We start from the raw sequence: 23,891 nt of genomic DNA, 5'->3' as shown, positions 1-23,891 counted from the left end.
ACTGTGTCACCCAGGCTGGAGTGCAGTGGCGCTAACCCAGCTCACTGAAGTCTTGAACTCCTGGGCTCAAGCAATCCTTTCACCTTAAGGATCCTTAAAAACACCTACTGCTGGCCCCCACACCCATTCTGTTTTAGCAGCCTGGCTAGCAGGGTTTTCAGAAGCTCCACAGGTGGCAGGATTTTTTTTCTTTTTTCTTTTTTTGAGATGGAGTCTCTCTCGCCCGGGCTGGAGTGCAGGGGTGGGATCTCGGCTCACTGCAACCTCTGCCTCCCAGGTTCAAGCAATTCTCCTGCCTCAGCCTCCCGATTAGCTGGGATTACAGGTGCATGCCACCATGCCCGGGCAATTTTTGTATTTTTAGTAGAGATGGGGTTTCGCCATGTTGACCAGTCTGGTCTTGAACTCCTGACCTCAAGTGATCCATCCACCTCAGCCTCCCAAAGTGCTGGGATTACAGTCATGAGCCACCGTGACTGGCCATTTTTTTTTTCTTGTTATAAGAGACAGGATCTTGCTCTGTTCCCCAGGCTGGTGTGCAGTGGTGTAGTCATAGCTCGCTGCAGCCTCCAACCCCTGGGCTGAAGCGATCCTTCTGCCTCAGCCTCCTGAGTAGCTGGGATTACAGACACATGCCACCATACCAGGGAAGTTTTTTATTTTTTGTAGAGACAGGGTCTCACTATGTTGCCCAGGCTGGTCTTGAACTCCCAGGCTCAAGCCGTCTTCATGCCTTGGCCTCCCAAAGCGCTGGGATTCCAGTCATGAGCTGCCACGCCCAGCTGAGGTTATTTTCTAACTTCTGGAGATTGCGAGGTATGTAAGGAGGTGGATGGCGCCATCGTTGTTCACAGGGTGATGTGGCGGAATTCAATAATGAGTTGGTGTTTTAGGGGAGTCGCTGTGGTAGTGGCTGAGAGGGGACAGGCCTGGAGGCAGGGCGGCTGGTGCAGAGCCTGACCTCAGACCTGGGGGCACCAGCCAAGGCCTGACCAGCTTTGAGGCAGTGGAGTGGAGGGGGAGGTTTGGCTTGAAACATTCAGAGGCATGAGCCGTCAGGCGGGGGGTTGTGAGGGGGGATTGGGGGTAGACTGAGGCCTGCTGGAGTGCAGCCAGTCACAACTGAGGAGCAGCCTGGGGCTTGGCATGTGTGAATTCATTTCGTCCTTAAATCACTGAGGTGGAGGCTTTTGTTCCCATTTTCATTAGAGGAAACTGAGGCTCGGAGAATTTAAAAATTCTCTGCCAGCCCTTGGCAGAGCTGAGACACAGCCCCGGGCCTTCTTGCCTATGACGGTTCAGTGCTGCTGAGTCTAGGGTGAGGTTGGGAGGGGGTGATGGCTGTGGAGTGGCCGTTGGAGCTGTTTCGGGGCAGTGGGATTTGGCTGTGGGCCTCAGAGGAGCAGTCTTGGGTGGAATGGGGTGTCCCTGACCCCTCGTGGGAGTGTGTGTGCCACAGAGACCGTGGGCGGGACTGAAGAGAAAATGAAGGAGCAGCCAGAGAGGTGGGGGCAGGAGGGAGAGGAGCTGGAGTGGGGCAGGGGAGACAGAATGAGCAAGACACACTGGCCAGAAAGTCCCTGCCCACTGAAGTCACCGTGCGGCGCCGTAGGGAAATCACAGTGTACCATGTGTGCATGTGCGGCCGTGGTGGCATTGGAGACAGGTTGTGGGTAAACAGACGGGGCCCCCACACGGTTCCTCATGGCCCAGCTCCTTCCAGCTCTGGGGCTCTCGCAAGCCTTCGTGGCCAGGCCTGACAGTGAGTGACCTCTGAGGCCATGACACAGATCTGAGTGCCCCGGGTGTGGAGTTAGCACCTGCCCCCTTCCTCTGCTCTTGAGGCTGAAGGTCCTGTCCAGGCTGTGTCCCAAATTGTCCATCCTGTTGTCTGTCCCCGTTGCTCTCAGAGCAATCCTGGAGCTAAAGCAGGTATTTTAACATCCATTTTACTTGTGGGGAAATAGATTCGGGAAGCTGGTTCAGGCCTAAGGAAATAGGAGAGCCTGGAGGCTGTGTAGACTCCTGCCTCCCCCAGTTCAAGGCCCAGTGTTGGTACCTACTGGGGGAGCATTGTCTAGGGGAGCAGGGAATGAGAGGAGCCTGGCCAGCACCCCGGAGCCAGAGCTGGAGAGCAGTGTCCTGTCACCCTGGTGTGCTTGTGGGTTGAGGAATTATACCATGCCCGGCTGCGGAGACGAGCGTTTGCGCACAGGGTTTTTGCAGGGAGGTTTATAACCAGGAGGTCATGCTTTGGAAGGACTGAGTGCTGGAGGCACTGCTTCCAGGTGACAGTGCCTCCAGGTGACAGCTCCCCTGGCTGTGGCATAGCCCAGTCCCTCTATCGGGTGGGGGCAGGGACTGTGAGGCTGGGGCCAGGGTCTCCACCCCTCACCTGGTCACAGCAGCGGTCCATCCACAGCTCACACTGCTGCCTGGGGCAGGGATGGGTGTCAGCAGCCTGCCCAGGACTGCTCAGCTGGTGAGGGCTGGCACTGGGCTCGAACCCAGGCTGGGGAGGTCAGAGCGCACAGAGGAGAAGCTTGGATCTCAGCCCTGGCCCTGGGTGTCAGAAGGAGGGGTGTCTGCAAATTGGAAGTGAGAATCAGTGAGTGGGGGCTTCACTCTTCAGGGCTCTGACAGCGGGAATCCTCCCAGATGGGTGGAGAAAAAGGCTGTGGCCCTCCGAGTTATTCAGGTGATTTGGGGGCTGTCAGGAGTTTGGGGGGCTGTCCCTAGCCCTCCTCCTCTCCAGGCTTCTGGGTTGAAACTTGTGTGTTTGTGACTTGAATTCAGGGGAGTGGGTCCTGCATTGAAAAGGACACGTGTGTCACTCATGCGGCCTCCTGGGGGCTGGTGGTGGCCCAAGGATGTCTTCATTCCTCAGCAAACACAGAGGGCTGCAGGCTTCCCAGGGATCAGGCACTGCCCCAGCGGGGTGCTGGAGATGCAGCTACGGGTGGGACCTCATGGAACTCGTGCTGAGGGAAGACAGTCCATAGAAACAGAGGGGAGTGCAAAGCAGGAGTCCAGCAGGGTGGGGCGGGAGGCTTGGAGGGACAGGCCCCATCAGGCAGTGTTCAGGGAAGGCCTGCCCGCCGAGGCAGTGTTGCCGGAGAACCCTGGGTAGGGAGACGTGTCCTGGCCTTTGGTCCTCCCAGACGACGTGGGCAGCGCAGAGGCACCAGGTTCTCTTGAGGAAAACTGCACCTGTCCCTGTCCTCTCCCATCTCTCTGCCACCCGCACCCGCTTGTCCTTCTCTCCACCCGACATTCAGTTCCCACAGGAACTGCATTTGAGCCCAGGAACAAGCTTGGGATGTTGGGGGCATTGAACTGCCGGGCTCAAACCTCTGTCCTCTGATGCACGATTTGGTGTCTCCTGCTGAGCGGCCACTGCAACTCACCCTGCCCACCTCGGCTCTGCTGCCCAGGCTGGTGGCTGGTCTCCGCTTCTGTCCCCACAGCCAGGCACATGTGCCGGGTTGAGAAGCTTTGTTCTTCTAGTGGGGGCGCAGTGGCTGGCCTGGCCTGGCCTTCACCCCTGAGTCACGCCATCTGTTCCTGGATGGGGAGTGGGGTCCAGGAGGACTGGGATCTCTACCAACTCCCCTGGCAGCCGGCTGTGCCCAGCTCCTGAGCCAGGTTCTGCAGACCCTGGAAGCCACCTTAAGGGATGGCTAAGAAGCTCTGGGCTTCCCCTTTCTCAGGAGAGGAGGTGCTTTTGACCTAACTGACCGATGACAGGGAGGACCGGGGAGCTGGCACTATGGAAAGTGGGGTAGGCCGAGGGTGTGGCAGGAACGGGTTCGTCCAGCAGGACACGCTGTGTCCCAGGAAGCGCTGGGTCATCAGGGAGCACGAAGGAAGCAGTGTCAGAGGAGAGTCCCCCAGGGCAAGTGTGGGGTTCCCTGCAGGCATCCGGCAGTGGTGAGCTCTGGAAAGAGTGGCCGGTCTGTCCCAGCATAGCTGCTGGCCACAGGCCCACCCTTGCCCGAGGGCGCCAGAGCCACAGCCTGGGGCGTTGCTGCAGCCCAGCCCTCACAGTATGGGGATGCTGCAGTGTGGGAGCAGGCCCAGGGGCTGCGTTCCTGCCCGCCTACCCCAGCGCTGTCGCTGAAGGCCGTGGCACCCAGATCAGCCAGGAGGGGCATGGAGCACACACAGCGCCCAGTGGAGGCTGGAGGCCTAGTAACTCCAAGCCAGGAGGGCCCAGGGCCTCCTGGGGAAGCTGAGCCCTTGGAGCCAGCCCCACCCAGGAGACCCCATGCCCTGGGCGGCTTCCTGGAGTGGCGTCCTCCGCCCTCTGCTCTCCTGACGTCACGGGTCCTGCCCCGGTGCCCACCTGCACACTGAGGGCACGGGCTTGTCTGTTGCTCCTATAGAAACCTGTGGGCTTTGGGGCCAGGGCTACCATGAGCCAGGCTGCCCCACCCTCTGATTCCTGGCCTGGGTAGTCCTGGAAGCCCCCAGAGGCCACATTCCCCAGGGAGACCTGTGCGTCCCCGTGGCCATTGATGGTGTCACATCCTTGGCCTGAGCAGGGTTTGTTGGCGTCACATGCCGAATGAGTCTTCTAATGTCTCTCCCTCTCTGCGTGTCTGCTCTCACACCCGTGCAGGCATGACGAGTGTTCTGATGTCAGCCATTGGACTCCCCGTGTGTCTTAGCCGCGCACCCCAGCCCACCAGCCCTCCCGCCTCCCGTCTGGCTTCCAAAAGTCACGGCTCAGTTAAGAGATTGAGGAAAATGTCCGTGAAAGGTAATTCTTGTTCCCAAAAACTCTCTGGCCTTTGCTAAGCCTCCTTCCAGCCTCGCTGCCTCTGACTCTTCTGCACAGACCCTCTTCCTTCTCTCTGCTCCCTGAATCCCCGGGGGAAGGGGCTCAGTGGCCCTTCTCCCTGCCCCCGCTCGGCAGCAGAGGCGACCCCTGGAAGCTGACTTTCCACCGCAGCCCCAGAGTTCAGCTCCTCTCCTCCAGTCACAGCTGGCATGAGGGGGCTTGTTCTTGAGGACTTTGTGATTTTTGTAAGCAACAAGTTGTGGGTGAGAGGCGGCGCCCGGCTCAGGATGCGGGGACAACCGTCCCTTCCGCCGGGGCCAGCATGTGTCTCGGGAAAGGCCCCCAGACAGCGGCCCAGGTCTGCTGCCCTGACCCCCAGCCCTGTGTGACCACTACGTGGGCTGCTTGAGAGGGGTCCCTCGGTGACCCCTGCCCTGCTCGTTGCATGGCCACAGAAGAAGGGGCTTTAGGACCACAGCAGGTCCAGGGAGTTACAGCAAGACCTGCTCGGAGCAGCCTGTGATGGTCAAGTTCTGAACCTTTCCCAAGCGGGTGCTGGCCCTGCTTCCACCCCTGGGCTGTGGAAGTGTGGACTGTGGCCAGTCCAGACACTCTGGAGTGGGCGTGGTGGCGGGCAGGGAGGGTGGCCGTGGCCCTGCTGGCCCTCAGTGTCTGTCATCTCAGCAGGTCCTCTCGGAGCCTCCGCTTAGCAGAGGGGCTTGGCGAGGTCTAGGAAATACTCGAAGCACCTGGCATGCGGCAAGGGTGGCTTCCGATCGTGTCCGACCTCCAGCCCACAGGCGAGGAGGTGGGCTCAGGAAGGGGTGGGCCTTGAGCTCCTGCCCCCAGCCCAGGGCTCTGCATGCCCTGCCCTTCCCTTGCCCTGGGGGAGGAGCCAGACTCGTTGGCAGCCCGGGCTGGCAACCTTCTGTGGCACTCGTGTTTACCTGGGAAGGACACGCTCTTGGTGGGTCACCTGGCTGGCCCCTTCTGAGACACGTGGCTAATGGAAAGCTCCCTTCTGTTCTGAAAAGCTGCAAGGGCTGGGGTGGGTGGGCGGGGGTGGGATGCTGTGCCCGGCCTCACCAGGGCTGGGCAGAGGCGAGGCCCAGGCTCACCCGGAGATGGCTCTGGAGTTGGCAGGCTTTTCCAAAGGAAAAGGCCCCCCTCAGCCTGAGTAGGGCATTCCAGCCACACGGAGGGTGACCCTGAGCTGGGGGCCATCGTTCTGGTCTGGCGTTCTCGCCACCGTGACAGGATTTGGGTTCGGGCAGTCTGTATGGGTGTGTGGAGGTGGGTGTGTGAGGTGTGGGGTGTGTGAGGTGTGTGGAGGTGTGGGGTGTGTGGGGTGTGTGGAGGTATGGGGTGTATGGAGGTGGGTGTGTGAGGTGTATGGAGGTGTGAGTTGTGTGGAGGGGTGAGGTGTGTAGAAGTGTGTGGGGTGTGTGAGGTGGGGGTGTGTGAGGTGGGGTGTGAGGTGTGTGGAGGTGTGTGGTGTGTGGAGGTGGGTGTGTGGAGGTGTGGGGTGTGTACAGGTGTGGGGTATGTGGAGATGTTGGGGTGGGCAGGTGTGTGGAAGTGTGCAGGTGTGTGGGTATGTGCAAGTGTGGGGTGTGTGGTATGTGGTGTGTGCAGGTGTGGGTATGTGGAGGTGTGGGGTGTGTGTAGGTGTGATATGAGGAGTGGGGTGTGGAGGTGTGGGGTATGTGGAGATGGTGTGTGGAGGTGTGTGGTGTGTGCAGGTGTGGGGGTGTGGAGGTGTGGGGGTGTGGAGGTGTGGTGTGTGTGGAGTGTGGGGTGTGTGGAGTTGTGAGGGGTGTGGGTGGAGTTGGTGTGTGGTGTGGGATGTGTGGAGGTGGGTATGTGAGGTGTGTGGGATATGGAGGTGTGGGGTATGTGGGGGTGTGTGGAGGTGGGGGTGTGGGTGGAGTTGGGTGTGTGGGGGGTGTGGGTGTGGATTGGGGTGTGGTGTGTGTAGGTGTGTGTGTAGGTGTGGTGTCTGTAGGTGTGGGGGGGTGTGGGTGGAGTTGGGTGTGTGTGGGGGGGGTGTGGGTGTGGATTGGGGTGTGTGGTGTGTGTGTAGGTGTGGTGTCTGTAGGTGTGGGGGGTGTGGGTGGAGGTGGGGGTGTGTGGGGTGTGGGTATGTGGTGTGTGTAGGTGTGTCTGTAGGTGTGGGGGGTGTGGGTGGAGTTGGGTGTGTGTGGGGGGTGTGGGTGTGGATTGGGATATGTGGTGTGTGTGTGTAGGTGTGGTGTCTAGGTGTGGGGGATGTGGGTGGAGTTGGGTGTGTGTGGGGGGGGTGTGGATTGGGGTGTGTGGTGTGTGTGTTGGTATGGTGTCTGTAGGTGTGGGGGGTGTGGGTGGAGTTGGGTGTGGGTGGGGGATGTGGGTGTGGATTGGGGTGTGTGGTGTGTGTGTAGGTGTGGTGTCTAGGTGTGGGGGGTGTGGGTGGAGTTGGGTGTGTGTGTGGGGTGTGGGTGTGGATTGGGGTGTGTGGTGTGTGTGCAGGTGTGGTGTCTGTAGGTGTGGGGGGTGTGGGTGGAGTTGGGTGTGTGTGGGGGGTGTGGGTGTGGATTGGGGTGTGGTGTGTGTGTAGGTGTGGTGTCTGTAGGTGTGGGGGGTGTGGGTGGAGGTGTGGGGTGTGTGGATGGGGGTTGGGGGGTGTGGTCTTGCCAGCAGTTTCCCTCCAGGTCACAGCAGCCATGCCATAACAGCAATTCCAGCTTGGTTACTTATTCGTCTTTCCCGTTTGAGATCGGGGAACCGAGGCTCAGAGGTGGCATGATTCATTCACAGCAAGAGAACTAGAATTAAACAAACCGTGCCGACTCCAGCCTCCGCCCCACCACGCCACCTCCCTGCCAAACTGTCCCCTCCCTGGCCCTTTTTGGTGTAAAGGGAGTTCAGCAGGTGCAGTTGTGAGCCCTCAGGCTTAGAATTCTCTGCAGCCCCTGAAGGCCGTGAGCTTGGATTCAAACCAGAGCCCCTTCTGGTCCTGGAGTCTGGGACGACCACAGCCCCACCATGACCTTGGGGTGGAGCCCCTGTCAGGAGCGCCTCCACGGGTGGCACTGGGCTCCCCGTCCCTCTTTCACCCCCGCACGGGCTTGGCTGCCGGCTTCTGTGGTTCTGCTACTCCCACTACCTAGAGAACGCCCCGGGCCGCGCCGATCCTCACCAGCTCGGGGAGCCTCTTGTCCGTAGGAGAGGCTTTACTGGATGTGGGGTTCGGTGTTTATGGAGATGCAGCCCTTCTCCCTCCAGCTTCGTGCACGTGTGCACAGACAGCGAGTGAGGCCGTCAGGGTGGGCTCCTGCCACGTCTTGGCCCCTCCCCAGAGTCGCTGGACTTAGGAGCTAGTCTGCACGTGACAGACCTTCCCAGTCAGTGGCAGGCGTTTCCCGGGACAGTGTCTGTGTGGCGGTCGGCGTGTGTGCAGCTGCCTGTACATGCTGGACCCCAGACTTCCTTGTCCCTGCGATGTTCATGTCAGGGTAATGCAAGTTGAATCAAATCGTGCTGCCACAACGCCCCCTGGAGTAGTTTGTGCCCGAAGCGGCTGACTCTTCCGCGCAGCCTCAGAAGCGCCGGGGTCGGTTTCCTCACTCAATGTGCGCGGGGATGCGGCTCCCAGGAGACTGTGCTGCTGTTTCTGCTCTTCTGTATCCTCCATGGCTCCTGGGGCTGAGCCGGGTCCCCGGACGGTGGGACTGGGGAAGGCTTTGCCCGACGTAGCTCGGGGCTCTGTGCCTGGCGCTGAGCTCTCCCGTCGCGCACACTGGTCTCCCTGTCTGGGCCCCTCTCGCATTTCCTCCTGGCAGCTTAGACCTCTCCCTTGCCTTCCTTGCCCTCTGGTCTCCTCTCCAGCCTGTGCTCCTCAGGACGCTGCTTATGTACTTCTCTCTTCTAGGAGCGACCCCGAAGCCAGAGCCAGAGCCAGAGCAGGTCATAAAAAACTACACGGAAGAGCTGAAAGTGCCCCCAGATGAGGTTTGTGTCTTGGGACCTTGGCTGCCTTTGGTTCTGTTTGGAAACAACTCCACATGGAAAGGACATCCGCCCCATCTTGCTTGAAGGGTGCTTCCCAGATGCCTCTGGGTGCCAGGGCCTTGCTCCAGCCCCTTTGGTTTCATCTCCCAGTCTCCCGAGACCCACATCGTTATGGTCTGAGCTTTGCACTTAAGGAGCTGTGGTCCTGAGCAAAGCCCCTCCTCTCCCGGCCCTGGCCTCTCCATAGCCTGATGGCCATCCTGGGAGCAGGAATTCCAGAGACAAGGGATGGGCCAGCCTGCCCCACTCTCCACCTTGCGGATGCTGGTGTAGAAGTGAGGTGGCCTCGTCCAGGTGGCTGTCCTGCCCCCCGGCTATTGGGAGAGCTGGTCAAGGTTCTTATAATTTTTTTATTCTTAAAGATGGGTGCACACTGTCGCCCAGGCTCAGTGCAGTGGCGTGATCACAGCTCACTGCAGCCCTGTCCTCCTGACCTCCTGTAATGAACAGGACCAATCAGACTCCTGTTGCGCTTCCATAGAACCTGAACCTCTGCTGAGCCACGTTTTGGGGGCTGCAGCACCACTTTCCCCTGATTTTAGCTGGGAGCCCTGGAGATACTGTTGGGGGAGGGGGTGGGTGAACAGCCGGGAGTACCAGTACCCAGAGATCTTCAGATACTTGGGGGCGGGTGGAAGGCCAGGAGCCCCAGTACCCAGGGACTCTTCACTTGTCTCTTTCTCCAGTCTGTTGAGTCCATGAGAAAAATCTGGTAAGTAAAGGTTTGGAAAGGAGCCTGAACGTCCTCCTCATGTGTCCCACCCCTTCCACAAGCCCTTGCCACGTTCCCGCCTGCCCAGCGCTCAGCTCTGTCTCGGCCCTGGTGTCCATCTGGTGTGACTGGGCCGTTTCACCCTAGGCTCCTCCTCTCCAAGCTGCCATCTGCACAGCCAGCACGCAGCTTGGATCATGGGAGCACTCCCTGCCTGGAACCCCCAGCAGGACCCCCAACTCACACACAGCCCCAAGCCCCTGAGTGTGGCAGCCAGACCCCGAGGGCGCGCCTCTCCCTGATCCTGTCTCATCTCCTGCTCCCAGCCCACCCCCTGCCAGCTTTAGTGCCCATGCACTGGCTCCTCGTTCAGAACGCCCTCCTCCCTCTTCCGGGTGCCCACTCTGTGCTTGTCCATCTGGCAATTCCTGTCTCCCTTGTAAGACCCCACTCCGAGGGCCTCCCCCAGGATCCTGCCCTGTCCGTCCTCCCCATTTGGTGGCTTCTGCTGTCATGTCGGGCCTGTGCTGCTGGTAAGCCCTTCAAGGGCACAGGTCCCGGTGACTCACCTGTGTCTCCAGCCTGTGGAATGGACTTTTTTTTTTTTTTCTGAGACGGAGTCTTGCTCTGTCGCCCAGGCTGGAGTGCAGTGGCACAATCTCAGCTCTGCAACCTCTGCCCCCTGAGTTCAAGCGATTCTCTTGCCTCAGCCTCCCGAGTAGCTGGGATTATAGGCGCCTGCCAACACGCCCAGCTAATTTTTGTATTCTTAGTAGAGATGGGGTTTTCCCGTGTTGGCCAGGCTGGCCTCAAATTCCTGACCTCAAGTGATCAGCCTCCCAGAGTGCTGGGATTACAGGCCTGAGCCACTGCGCCTGGCCTCGGAATTGACTTTGACTGCACTTCCAGCATTTCAGCACATGAAAGCCTCTTTTTCCAAGACTGGCCCACGTCAGCCCAGCCCACTGTTGGCAAGCATGACCCGTGTTTGGTCTCCTCCAGGACTGCATCATCTGCATGGAGAAGCTGTCCGCAGCGTCTGGATACAGCGATGTGACTGACAGCAAGGCAATCGGGCCCCTGGCTGTGGGCCGCCTCACCAAGTGCAGCCACACCTTCCACCTGCTGTGCCTCCTGGCCATGTACTGCAACGGCAATAAGGTGCCCCCACTGGCCCGGGGCGGAGGCGGGTGGCCCGCCCCCACAGTTCTGAGCTGTCCCCTGCAGGGGCGGGAGGGTTCCGGGTGTGGCTGTAGGAATGGGCACCTCTGCAAAAGATGGTGCTGGGCGTGGGGCCAGCTTGAAGACCTTTCTAAAGGCCTGGCCGGCTCTCCTAGGCCTGCCCTACTCTTCTAGGTCTGCCCCACACTTTAGAAAGGAGTACCAGGGCGGCTGGTTCCCTCCACCCCTCCAGCCAGGCCTGAGAAGATTCTGGGCTTCTCTGAGCCTCAGGGCACCGCCTCCCCCTCGGCCACTTGTAAGCACCGCAGACACTGTCACCCTTCTTCCTTACAGCATCCCTGTGCAGTCAGCACAGTGCTCATGAGGGAGAGGCTCAGAGCAGGGGCTGTGCCCACGGTCACCCCACTGGGAGGTGGGAGCCAGGCCTTGAGGCAGGGCTGATCCTGGGCCCCACGGTAGCCTACACATGAAGAGCCGCGCCCAGACCGACCCCCAGCTGCTCTCCCTGCATCGGCCTTCAGGCGGGATGGGCAGAGTTTAGAGGCTTAGAGAACCGAGTCATGTGGCGCATCGGAGCCTGGCTCGGCCTTCCCTAGTGTCTGCCGTCCTGGGCAGCCAGGGCCCAGCTCCGCAGATCAGACACTGCAAGGCTGTCTATCCGACTGCAAATGCGATTCACCCGTGGAGATTTCTGCTCAGGATCCGAGTTTTCCCACTCGCCACCTGTCTCCTGATAGCATGTCCCTTAACGAAAATGGCATGAGTTGCTGGTGCAAAACAAAGCTTTCCAGGGAAGCTGTTGGAAGCCAGTTTCCGGGCAGGAGGCTGCCAGCAACTCCCTGGGATGGTGGCCAGCCCATTCCCGGGGCTCTTTACCATCTGACGGTGGAGGTGACGGTCTTGGGTGTTCTCAGACTGCCAGCTCAGTGGGTTGCGTCTGCCTCTCTCAGGATGGAAGTCTGCAGTGTCCCTCCTGCAAAACCATCTATGGAGAGAAGACGGGGACCCAGCCCCAGGGAAAGATGGAGGTATTACGGTTCCAGATGTCGCTCCCCGGCCACAAGGACTGCGGAACCATCCTCATAGTTTACAGCATTCCCCATGGCATCCAGGTGAGGGGCCTTCTTGAGTCCCCCACTCCTGGCCACTCCTCTTCCCACCCCACCCACGTCCCAGCAGTCTGCCCCTGGATCAAGGCTGAGGATGCCCATGTGGCCAAGCTCAGGCCCCCAGGTCCCCTAAGGCCAGGGCCATGGAGGGCCGGGAATGGGGAGGCAGTGCCGGGGCTTAGGGCAAGCTCTTAGGGCTGTGGCAGCAAAAGGCTGGCCCTCCACTCTTTCCTGAACCAAGGAAGCCTTCCTAGAGGAGGAGCCATCTTAGCTGGACTTGTTCTGGGCAGAAGGGCAGGTAGTTCAGTGGGAGGAACCCTGCGGAGGGGCTGGAGAAGCGGGGCCACAGCAGGGTGTGCGTCGAGGAACCTTGGGTTGGGAGTGGCAGGGCCAGGCGTGTGGGTGTCAGGAGTCCAGGCACAAGGCCCCAGAGTCCCAGAGGAGACTCAGACAGGCCCTAGCCCTTTCGGTCTCCTGTCTTGAGCCAAGGGGGATCGTAGGGCCTGGGGCAGGGTGGGAAGATAACAGGGGGCAGCAGGCAGCGGGCACTGGCTGCCAGCCAAGGTCCACCTGTGGTGGATGGAGGCATCTTTTTGTCTTGTTGAACCATGAGCCTTTCCCCTGCTCCACAGCTCAGAGGGAAATTCAGGAACATTTGGGGTTGGCATCTCGGAGCGGGGGAGGAGCTGGAGCTGTGCAGGGGCCTGTCCCTGTGCGGGCTCTCGGAGCACCCTATCCTGGTGTCTGTTCCTACCGCAGGGCCCTGAGCACCCCAATCCCGGAAAGCCGTTCACTGCCAGAGGGTTTCCCCGCCAGTGCTACCTTCCAGACAACGCCCAGGGCCGCAAGGTGAGTGGCACCATGCGCCCCGGGGGTGGACGGGGCCCTGACCAGGCGGCAGGAGGCCAGGCGCCACACTGGACTCTGCTTCTGCAGCGGAGGACAGAGGCTGAGGCCAGGCCGAGTGTCTGCTGCTCTTTTCTGGGGACCTGCTGTAGGTACAGGGAGGGCAGCCTGGACCTCACATAGCCTTGAGGGAGGAGGAGAGGGCATCACCTTCCAGCACCCTGCCGGGTGGGGTCAGGAGCTCCTGAGAGTCAGAGTGTGACAGGCAGGGACGGGGGTTGTGTTAGACCAGGTGACCACGGAAGGCTGGAGCAGTGGTGTCTGCACTGGGACATGAATAGGGACTTTGTGGCTGCAGCCAGACCCAAGGGCCTGGGGGCCCTGCTGGAGTGATTAGACCCTGGCGCCTGCCCCCCTCCGATTGGGAGAGGCAGCCCCAGGGACCCCCACGCCCATATCCGTGGCTCACCTTTTGTCCCCCGTGGCCACAGAGCTGGTGCCCTACACACCACAGATAACAGCTTGGGACCTGGAAGGGAAGGTCACAGCCACCACCTTCTCCCTGGAGCAGCCGCGCTGTGTCTTCGATGGGCTTGCCAGCACCAGCGATACCGTCTGGCTCGTGGTGGCCTTCAGCAATGGTGCAGGGACTGCTGTGGGGCCTGGGTGAGGGTGACGGCTGAGGAGAGTGGTGGGCCCTAGGAGCCCCTCACCAGCAAGCGCCTTCAATGATTGAGCCCCTGTGGGGGCCTTTGGGAGAGTAGGTGTGGATGAATTGGGCTTTATCTAAAGGGGTAATATGTGTATTGAAAAATACACACGTAGTGAACACCAAATCCCAGGAGTAGTGCAAGTCGTGGGTTTGTCAGCTGTCAAGGGCTCTGCAATCCTTTCTCTGAATCCAAGTAGTTCTTCCTTTGGACAGGGAACCGAGGCTGCGACCTGGGAGGATGTGGCCTCCTGTGGGGCAGGGCTGGTGCACTGCGATGGGGCTGGGGCTGGGGCTGGGCAGGTTGGGACTGCCCGCTGCTCCCCACTCCTGGCTCTGGGTGGGGACAAAAGGCCAGAGGGAAGCTCCCCTTCAGGGGTAACAAAGTCGACTGGGTCTGGACTATCTCTGGGGGCCCTGAGGGAGGAGGTGGCATGGGGGGTCAGGGCTGGAGACTGGGCGAACACAGAACCCCCACTCATAAGGACAAAGCTGCTTTCTCCCCTCCCACCTCCATCTGTTCTCTCATCCTGCAGCCTCCAGGGGCTTCCAGAACCCGGAGACACTGGCTGACATTCCGGCCTCCCCACAGCTGCTGACCGATGGCCACTACATGACGCTGCCCCTGTCTCTGGACCAGCTGCCCTGTGACAACTCCATGGCGGGCAGCGGAGGCGCCCCCGTGCTGCAGGTGGGCCATGACCACGGCTGCCACCAGCAGCCCTTCTGCAACGCGCCCCTCCCTGGCCCTGGACCCTATCGGTGGGTGGTCCCCACCAGAGCCCTGGGACTGGGGCTGTGCTTGGGGTGGAGGCATTGCTGAGACCAGGGATGCTCTCTCTAGCATCTTTCCAGGGAGGGGTCCCCCGGCCCCGGTCCTCCCCTTTGCAAGCCTGGGCTCCTTCCACTGTAGAGTCAGCAACAGTGCTCACCCCCGCTGGGGCCGGGCAAGGCCCAGGAGGAGCGGGTGGGCACCTTGGGGAGGCGGGATCTTAGTCAAGGTGGGAGGGGGCAGCTTCCCCAAAGTCTAGGCCCCTGTCCCCCACCACGGGCAGATCTGGCAGGAAACTCGGGGGCCGAGTTCAGACCCAGTCTCGTCGGTATTAGGCAGGGAGCAGGAGAGGTGGCTCCCACCCACTCTTACAGATGAGGAAACTGAGGCACAGGAGGTCAAGTGGCCTGCCAACATCGGGGTGGAGCCGGGATGGGGAAGCAGGCAGTGTGTCCAGGTCAGGACTGTCCGGACACAGGAGGAGGCGGGGTGACCTCAGGAAGACCAGGCCCAGGGGAAGCCGGGAAGGCAGGGCGTGATGAGGCTGGAACAGCACCCCGCTCTGCCCAGCCCCCTTCTGCCCTCTCACCCACTCTCCAGGTCCACCCTCTGCCCTCCCCGCTGCCTCACCCTGGCTCAGCCTTCCAGCTCCATGCCCCGCCCCATCCCCCTCAGCCACTCTTTTCAATGCCAACCTGCCAGGTCCTTCCCCACTTCCCAGGCCTTGCAGAGCTCCCAGCCCTGCAAAGACACAAACCAAGCCCGTCTGCGGGGCTCCTGGTGCCCTGGGTCCTCAGGCTGCTGGTGATTGAGCCCCCTGCCCCCTGGCTACTGCTGCCCCTCCGGGAGGCCTGTGACCTCTGCCCCATGTGCCCTGCTAAGCCACCTTCACCTGCTCTTTTGGCTTGTGACATTTAGGAACCAGGGCCCCTAAACCAGCATCCCCGGCCCAGGTCTGGTGTCTGGAGAGCAATTGCTCGGGGGGATGAGGGGTGGTGGCACAGGCCAAGTGGCTGGAGACATCTCAGGGGATTCTCAGAGCAGGGCCAGGCCATGGGCTGCTGCTCTTGACAGGCACCCCAACTCCACATCCATGGGAGGGCCCCAGAGGAGCTGCCTGGGGCTTGGCCCTGCCCAGGGTGGTCCCGGCCTCTGAAGCTCTCCCCTCCTCCCCCACCACCTCCCATCCCCAGGGTGAAGTTCCTCCTGATGGACACCAGGGGCTCACCCAGGGCTGAGACCAAGTGGTCAGACCCCATCACTCTCCACCAAGGTAACGCTGGGCAGGAGGGGCGCTGCCCCCAGTGGACTCACGATCTCTCTGGGCCACCTCTGCTGAGCTGGCCACACCCCTGCTCCCACAGGGCTGGGGTCCTGGAGGCCATGTCCAAGTCGGGCCCAGCCCCCAACAGAACCTCATGCTGGGGGAGTGGGGCACCCAGCCAGCCCCCTCGGCAGGGGCACCATCTTGGCCCATCCGCAAGCGTTTGCCACATTGTGGGCACAGACAGCCTCCCCCCTCCTGTAGGGAGTCAGCCTGTGTCAGCCCCTGCTGGGAGGGAGGAAGAGGGTGTGGAGGAGGTCAGGGTCAGGGTCGGGGCTGGCTGGGGAGGCAGCCAGCTTGAGTTCTGAGCAGACCCCAAGGGGCAAGCGTGAATGTACCAGGCCCAGAAGTTTCGAGTGCCACGGCCCAGGTGTCGGGGGTGGGGGTCTCCTGGGAGACAGCTTCAGAGGTCAGGGGGTATGGGGTGGAAGTCTTGTCATCTGAAGGCCTTGACTGCTGGGCTCCAGGGAGCAGGGCAGTGGATGAGCACGTGGGTGGGAGCAGCCTAGAAGGTAGGAGCAGGGCGGAGGCTGTGGTCCAGGCTGGCAGAGAACAGATGCTGTGCCGTCCCGAGGAAGAGGGACGGGGGGTGGGATCAGGGGGGCGCCTGGGGATATGAGACAGCCAGGCCTTGAAGCTAGGCCAGCGTGGGTGGGGAGGGAGCGAGGGAGGAGATGACAGCCAGCCCTGGGGTCGAGGGGCAGCCCCTCTGAGCAGTTGGTGTGTGTGCAGGGAAGACCCCCGGATCCATCGACACCTGGCCAGGGCGGTGAAGTGGCAGCATGATCGTCATTACCTCCATCCTCTCTTCTCTGGCCGGCCTCCTACTCTTGGCCTTCTTGGCAGCCTCTACCATGCGCTTGTGAGTGGGGACACCCCCTCGGGCCCCTCTCCCACCCAGAACCCCTCTGTTGAATTGGTCCCAGTGTCTGGAAGCCCTCCAGGCATGCCATGGGGTTTATTTTTGGTAGAGACAGGGACTTGCTATGTTGCCCAGGCTGGTCTGGAACTGCTGGGCTCAAGCAATCCTCCCGTCTCGGCCTCCCAAAGTATTAGGATTACAGGCGTGAGCCACCTTGCTGAGCCCCGTGGTTTCGAGCTGGGCAGCGCCCCTCCCTGGGCCTGTGCAGGGAACTCCCACCCTGAGTATCTCGCACCTCAGGGGTCAGTGATGGGGCCAGCAGCCCCTCTGAGGACAGGTTCGGGAGGTCCCGCCTCACTCGGGCCCTGTCTTTTCAGTGTGTCCTCAGCCAAGGCCCTTCTCCTCCCGGGCCTCACCTGCTGTCTGTGGATCCTCTGGTGGTTTAGTAAGCTGACGCCAGGGTAGTCAGGGTGGTCACCTGGAGAGGTGGTCCTCCAATTGGTTCTAGAAGGGAGGAAGGAGGGATCAGAGACTGCAGGTGAGGCCAGGTGCAGTGGCACATGCCTGTAATCCTAGCACTTTGGGAGGCCGAGGTGGGAGGATCACTGGAGGCCAAAAGTTCAAGACCAGCCTGAGCAACATGGTGAAACCCTATCTCCACTAAAAATGCAAAAATTGTCCGGGTGTGGTGGCAGGCATCTGTAATCCCAGCTACTCGGGAGGCTGAGGCAGGAGAATCGTTTGAACCCGGGTGGCGGAGGTTGCAGTGAGCTTAGATCACACCACCACACTCCAGCCTGGGTGACAGAGCCAGACTCCATCTCAAAAAAAAAAAAATGAAAAAAGAAAAGAGAGAGAGAGAGACTGCACATGAGGGAGCTGGGAGGGAGGAGAGCAGGCCTTGACCCAGCACGTGCCCCATGTGGCAGGGACATATGTCTCTTCCTCCTCCTCTCCCCGCCCAGCTCCAGCCTGTGGTGGCCGGAGGAGGCCCCGGAGCAGCTGCGGATCGGCTCCTTCATGGGCAAGCGCTACATGACCCACCACATCCCACCCAGCGAGGCCGCCACACTGCCGGTGGGCTGCGAGCCTGGCCCGGACCCCCTCCCCAGCCTCAGCCCCTAGCCTGGCCTCTTTGCATGGGGCTGGGGGAGATGGGGCGCCGGGAGTGAGTGCATGGTGCTTTGTCCCAGCTCCTGCACCCACAGGCCCCCTCAGGGCTCCTTGCCTTTCCCCCCCTACCAGCACACCCCGTACCCTGCCTGGAATCCCAGCACCAGCCCCCCTGCCTCTCCTCTGCCTTTCTGGTTTCTCTCCCTCTCCAAGCATCTGTAAGTTGCACTCAGGAGGGTTTAGGGGAGGGCCATGGGTAGGCTGGCCAGTCCCCACCTCCATCCCCACCTCTGTCTCACCTGACCTCCTGCGAGGGAGGCTGGAGACTGTGTGGACAGGCCGCCCTGACCGCAAGCTTCCAGACCCTGGGAGGAGGCCTGCAGAGGACTGTGCTTTGCCTGATGCAGGGAGCTGGGCCCATCCTGGGGCCTATGAGACCTGAGCCACCCTCCGTCCCCCATCCCACACATCAGTGGCTGGGCGAGGTGAGGATTCAGAGGCATCTCTACTGCCCCTGGGCACAGCACCTTTCTGAGAGTGGGACTCTCCATGGTCATCTGACTACCAATTCTGGCCACCACCTCCAACCCTCTTGCGCATATGGATGGCTCTAGCCCTTATCCACCCCCTCAAGCATTTATTAAGCATCTGCTGTATGCGACATACAGTGTTAGACTTGGGGCTTCAGGCATAGCCGGTCCTGACCTTGGGGAGCTGCCTTCTCTAGACCTGAGACGACCACGTGTCCAGATGTGACCTGTTGCTGTCGGGGGTCTGTCAGGCCCTTAGACCGTCACCCCAGTAGGCTCTCCAGGACCCAGGAGCCTCCATCACCTGGAAGGACCCTCTGTGCAAAACCTCAAGTGTCCATCTGTGCACAAGGCCAGTGGTTCCCGTCGTCGCCACTCGGGGGTTGCCGGTGAGCCGCAGCCAGGCCGCCTCATGGCCAGTGCGCGTGCGCGCTCCTATTCGCTGCCCCTTCTGCCTCCGAGGCGGTAGCAGATGCCACGTTGGCGGGGTCGGTGAAGGTCAGGACTCTAGGCCTCCCTCCGCCAAGCCAGAGTGATGAGCAGTCACGCCTGAGAGCCCACTGCGTGCCATGCAGTCCGCACAGCCGCAGCGATTTTCTAGATGGAGAAACTGAGGCTCAGTGACTTGCCCGCTGCACTCTGTCCACGGCCGCTGCACACGCCCCCTTGGGCTGCGCTCCCGGACCTTCTAATGTGACCACGGCTCCCGGCATGCAGGCCCTGCCAGCGGAGGGAGCCCGGTGGTGACCCTTGGTCTGCAGCCCTCTTTGGAGGTGAGTAAATGCGGTCTGGAGCCCACCCTGGCCTGAATGGTGCCCCTGCTGGGACAGGAAATTTATACCGGGAGCCCAGGGCCCTGCTCAGCTTCTGCCCCATGGGGTTACCCCGAGCCTGTCCCTTGATTGCTGTCCCGGCTTGTACTTTGAGGTGCCCCCATCTCCTAGGAAAATCCACACATGCGTTTCAGGGCCAGGTATGTGGTTTAGGTAGTGCTCCCTCCCAAGCAAGCCCTTGAGCCCCTCATCTCTGGAGGCTTCTCCTCCATGCTGGCTGCACCCCCACCAGCCACCAGAACCCCTTCAGGTATAGACAGAAACAGATTCAGTCAAATTCCTTGGTGTCCCAGGTGACGTCTGGCCAGGGGAGCCAGCCCCTTTAAGTTACACTATTGCATGGCTCACACCCGGAATCCTAGCACTTTGAGAGGCTCAGGCAGAAGGATTACTTGACCCCAAGAGTTCCAGACCAGCTGGGGCAACAACATAGTGAGACTCTATCTCTACTAAAAATGAAAAAAAAGATTAGCCAGGGGTGGTGGTGTGCACCTCTAGTCCCAGCTACTCGGGAGGCTGAGGCAGGAGGATCACCCGAGCCCAGGAGTTTAAGGCTGCAGTGAGCCGTGACCATGCCACCGCACTCCAGCCTGGACAATAGAGTGAGACCCTGTCTTGAACGAACAGGCCAGGCGCAGTGGCTCACACCTGTAATCCCAGGACTTTGGGAGGCTGAGGTGGGCAGATCACTTAAGGTCAGGAGTTAGAGACCAGCCTGGCCAATGTGGCAAAACCCTGTCTCTACCAAAAATACAAAAATCAGCAGGGCATGGTGGTGGGGGCCTGTAATCCCAGCTACTCGGGAGGCTGAAGCAGGAGAATCACTTGAACCCAGAAGGTGGAGGTTGCAGTGAGCCGAGATCTTGCCACTGCCCTCCAGTTTGGGTGACAGAGCAAGACTCCGTCTCCAAAACAAAACAAAACACACACACAAACAAAAAAACCCCACCACGGTGGAGCCCAGGTCCCTCTGCCTGGAACTGAGAGAGAGTTAACAGACAGCCTTGGTGTCTCATGCCTGTAATCCCAACTTTGGGAGGCCAGGGCAGGCGGATCACTTGAGGTCAGGGGTTTGAGAGCAGCCTGGCCAACATGGTGAAACCCTGTCTCTGCTAAAAATACAAAAATTAGCCTGGTGTGGTGGTGGGTGCCTGTAATCCCAGCTACTTGGCAGGCTGAGGCAGGAGAATCACTTGAACCTGGGAAACGGAGGTTGCAGTGAGCCGAGATCGTGCCACTGCACTCCAGCTTGGACGACAGAGCGAGACTCCAACTCAAAAAAAAAAAAAAAAAAAGACACAGTTAAAAGACCACCTCCCTGTCAGTGACCCTTCAGCAGAGACTGTCTCACGCTGTCCTATCCAGACCCAAGACAGTTGGCTAGGGGCCCGACCCCGGAGAGGTATGACAGGGAGAAGGAGGGGGCCGTTGGTGTTTGCTGTGTGAAAAGATGAATTAATCCTCCCAGGGTTCAAGGACCAGCTAGGAGCAGGATTGCCACGGCTTTTTTTTTTTTTTTTAAACGTGGAGTCTCACTCTGTTGCCCAGGCTGGAGTGCTGTGGCGCGATCTCTGCTCACCGCAACCTCCACTTCCCAGGTTAAAGTGATTCTCGAGCCTTGGTCTCCTGAGTCGCTGGGATCACAGGTGCCTGCCACCACACCCAGCTAATTTTTGTACTTTCAATAGAGATGGGGTTTCGCCATGTTGGCCACAGGCTTTTGCATGTCCTGGGGCCCTTCTGTGTTTGTTCTTACTGTCACAATCCGTGCTGATGCCAGGCGCAGCGCCAGGGACTTCCCATGCGAGCCTGCAGCTGCCCCTCCCTTCTGCACAGCCTCTCTGAGCCCACTGAGGAGCTGCTGTCACCCTCAGGAGCCGCCTGGAACTTGACTTTGGAAACACCCTCTAAACAGATCTTGGAACCTAGGGTGTAAAGACTGAATCATAGTCCAGGAGCCGAGGGGAGGCTACTGGCCCCCACTGAGAGCCAAGGGGGCTTCCTAGGGGTTCTTTCTTTCTTTTCTTTTTCTTTTTTTTTTTTGAGACCGAGTTTTGCTCTTGTTGCCCAGGCTGGAGTGCAACAGTGCGATCTCAGGTCACTGCAACCTCTGCCTCCTGGGTTCAAGCAATTCTACTGCCTCAGCCTCTGGAGTAGCTGGGATTACAGGCGCCTGCCACTACACCCAGCTAATTTTTGTATTTTTAGTAGAGATGAAATTTCACCATGTTAGCCAGGCTGGTCTCGAACTCCTGACCTCAGGTGATCCATCTGCCTTGGCCTCCCAAAGTGCTGGGATTACAGGTATGAGCCACCACGCCTGGTCCCTGGGGTTATTTCTGAGCTGACTCTTTTTTTCTTTTCTTTTCTTTTGAGATGGAATCTTGCTCTGTTGCCCAGGCTGGAGTACAGTGGCATGATCTTGGCTCACTGCAACCTCCACCTCCTGGGTTCAAGTGATTCTCCTGCCTGAGCCTCCCAAGTAGCTGGGATTACAGGTGCCTGCCATCATGCCTGGCTAATTTTTTTGTATTTTTAGTAGAGACAGGATTTCACCATGTTGGCCAGGCTGGTCTTAAATTCCTGAGTTCAACAGATCCTCCCACCTCAGCCTCCCAAAGTGCTGGGGTTACAGGTGACAGCCACCATGCCCGGCCTTGAGCTGAATTTTGAAGGGCAAATGGAAGAAGGAGGCCGAGGCAGGAGGATCTCTTGAGCCTAAGAGTTCAAGACCAGCCTGGGCAACACAGCAAGACCCCATCTCTAAAAAGTTTTTTTTAAAAAGAGGGAAGAAGGAGAGAGGAGGAGAGAGAGCTACTCAGAGAGACCAGGGGTGTATGCGGTCCTGTTCTGCAGTGGCACCCATGGTGGCCAAGGGGTGGTAGCAGGGATTGTGGGCTGGGAAGAACCAGATCTGAACCAGGGCAGACAAAGGGGATTGGAGAGGAAGAGTTGGATTCCAGAAATATGCAGGAGGTGGCCGCAGGAATTGGGAGATAAGGCAGAGGGAAGAGGCCATGCCCAGTTTCTGATGTGGCCTGGGCGTGAATGCAAAAATTGGGGTCTTCTGTGCTTTGCAAGTGAGTGCACCACCACAGTTTGCTTTACGGCAAGGCCCCAGGAAAAGGGGTTCTGGGGATGTCATCTCAACGGCAGGTGTGTTCCACAAGAACATTAATACATTGTTAATATTTTTGAAAGACAAGACTGGGCATGGTGGCTCACACCTGTAATCCCAGCACTTTGGGTGGCTGAGGCAAGTGGATCACTTGAGCTCAGGAGTTTGAGACCAGCCTGGGCACCATGGCAAAACCCCGTGTCTACTAAAAATACAAAAAATAGCCAGATGCGGTGGCTCGTGCCTGTAGTCCCAGCTACTCGGGAGGCTGAGGCAGGAGAATCGCTTGAATCTGGGAGGCAGAGGTTGTAGTGAGCCGAGATCACACCACTGCACTCCAGCCTGGGCAACACAGCAAGACTCCATCTGAAGAAAAAAAAAAAAAAGAAGAAGAACCCAAGGGAGGGGGCACTGCCCAGCACAGGCACAGTCCCATCAGGCCCTGGGGAGCCATGCCAGGGCGTTCTGCCCAGCACAGTCACACCTAAAAGGGTCCTCAGCTGAACCCCATCCCCTTGAATACCAGCTCGTGATGGCTTTGAGCAGAACATGTCACGGGAACGGCATTGTGCAGAACTTTTTATTAAATGGCATTTAAAATATTCCCCAGGACTGTGTAGTTGGGGAAACACCACAAAATCCATTGGCCCGGAACATAATGGCTCAATGGTTCGAAACAAATGCATTGTTAAAAAGGAAAAACAGCAACTGTTGCGGGGTAATGACTTGCAGTTGACTCAGCAGGCCAAACATCAAAGGAATTCAGATGGCAGCAGGTGGGCACAGGCAGCCAGGAAGCACCCCTCCCTCGCTCTCACTTCCAGCGATCGCTTTACCTCCCTGGAGTGTCTAAGCCACCCATTTCTCTCCATCATCCCTGCAATCCCCAAGCAAGAGCCACCTTGGTCTCCTGCTGGGATGTCCCTGGCTCCTCTCTAGCTGAACTCTCCATGTCCACTCCTGCCCGTTGCCCATTCCCCTCTCAGTATCCAGAGGGACCAGGTTCTTTGTTCTTTGTTTTTTTTTTAAGATAGAGTCTCACTCTGTTGCCTAGGCTGGAGTGCAGTGGTGTGATCTCGGCTCACTGCAACCTCCAGCTTCAGGTTCAAACGATTCTCCTGCCTCAGCCTCCCAGGTAGCTGAGACTATAAACGTGCGCCACCGTGCCTGGCTAATTTTTTTGTATTTTTAGTAGACGGGGTTTCACCATGTTGACCAGGCTGGTGTCAAACTCCTGACCTCGGGTGATCCACCCACCTCGGCCTCCCAAAGTGCTGGGATTACAGCTGTGAGCCACTGCACCCAGCCAGGACCAGGTTCTAAACCTGATCACATCGCACCTCTGCTCCCAACATTCAGGAACTTCACACTGCAAGAACAGAATCTAGGTTCAGACAGGTGTGGCGGCTCACGTCTGTAATCCCAGCACTTTGGGAGGCCAAGGCAGGCGGATCACTTGAGGTCAGGAGTTCGAGACCAGCCTGGCCAGCATGGTGAAATGCCATCTCTACTAAAAATACAAAAATTAGCCAGGCATGGTGATGGGTGCCTGTAATTTCAGCTACTTGGGAGGCTGAGGCAGGAGAATTGCTTGAACCCGGGAGGCAGAGGTTGCAGTGAGCTGAGATCACACCACTGCACTCCAGCCTGGACGACAGAGTGAGGCTCTGTCTCAAAAAAAGCAAAATAAAACATACCAACATCTAATCTCTATAAAATATTTTTAGAAGTTATCCAGGTGGGCCGGGTGCAGTGGCTCATGCCTGTAATCCCAGCACTTTGGGAGGCCAAGGCGGGTGGATCACTTGAGGTCAGGAGTTCAAGACCAGCCTGCCCGACGTGGTGAAACCCCATCTCTACTAAAAAAAAATACAAAAATTAGCCGATTACAGGCATGAGCCACCCCACCAGGCCAACCTGGCCAACATGGTGAGACTTCATCTCTATT

The 23,891-nt window shown here is 59.3% G+C and overlaps 2 protein-coding genes and 1 pseudogene across 2 annotated transcripts in view; 2 read left to right on the top strand and 1 right to left on the bottom strand.

Moving 5' to 3' along the window:
- The window catches only part of LOC117978807 (SH2B adapter protein 2-like), a 52,117-nt pseudogene extending 35,768 nt beyond the window's left edge, over positions 1–16,349 (top strand).
- The window catches only part of LOC117978808 (speedy protein E18-like), a 142,431-nt gene that overhangs the window by 94,722 nt on the left and 23,818 nt on the right, over positions 1–23,891 (bottom strand). The window lies entirely within an intron of this gene.
- Positions 16,371–23,891, top strand: part of LOC129398161 (polypeptide N-acetylgalactosaminyltransferase 17-like) — a 71,950-nt gene continuing 64,429 nt past the window's right edge. Inside the window, exon 1 of the mRNA XM_055114552.2 lies at positions 16,371–18,765. The gene's annotated coding sequence lies outside the window, so the exon portion shown is untranslated. The remainder of the gene's footprint in view (positions 18,766–23,891) is intronic.

This window comes from Pan paniscus, chromosome 6, assembly GCF_029289425.2.
Source record: "Pan paniscus chromosome 6, NHGRI_mPanPan1-v2.0_pri, whole genome shotgun sequence".
Classification (NCBI taxonomy): Eukaryota; Metazoa; Chordata; class Mammalia; order Primates; family Hominidae; genus Pan; species Pan paniscus.
Note: the sequence above shows the minus strand (reverse complement) of the source record. Positions and strands in the feature narration are given on the sequence as shown.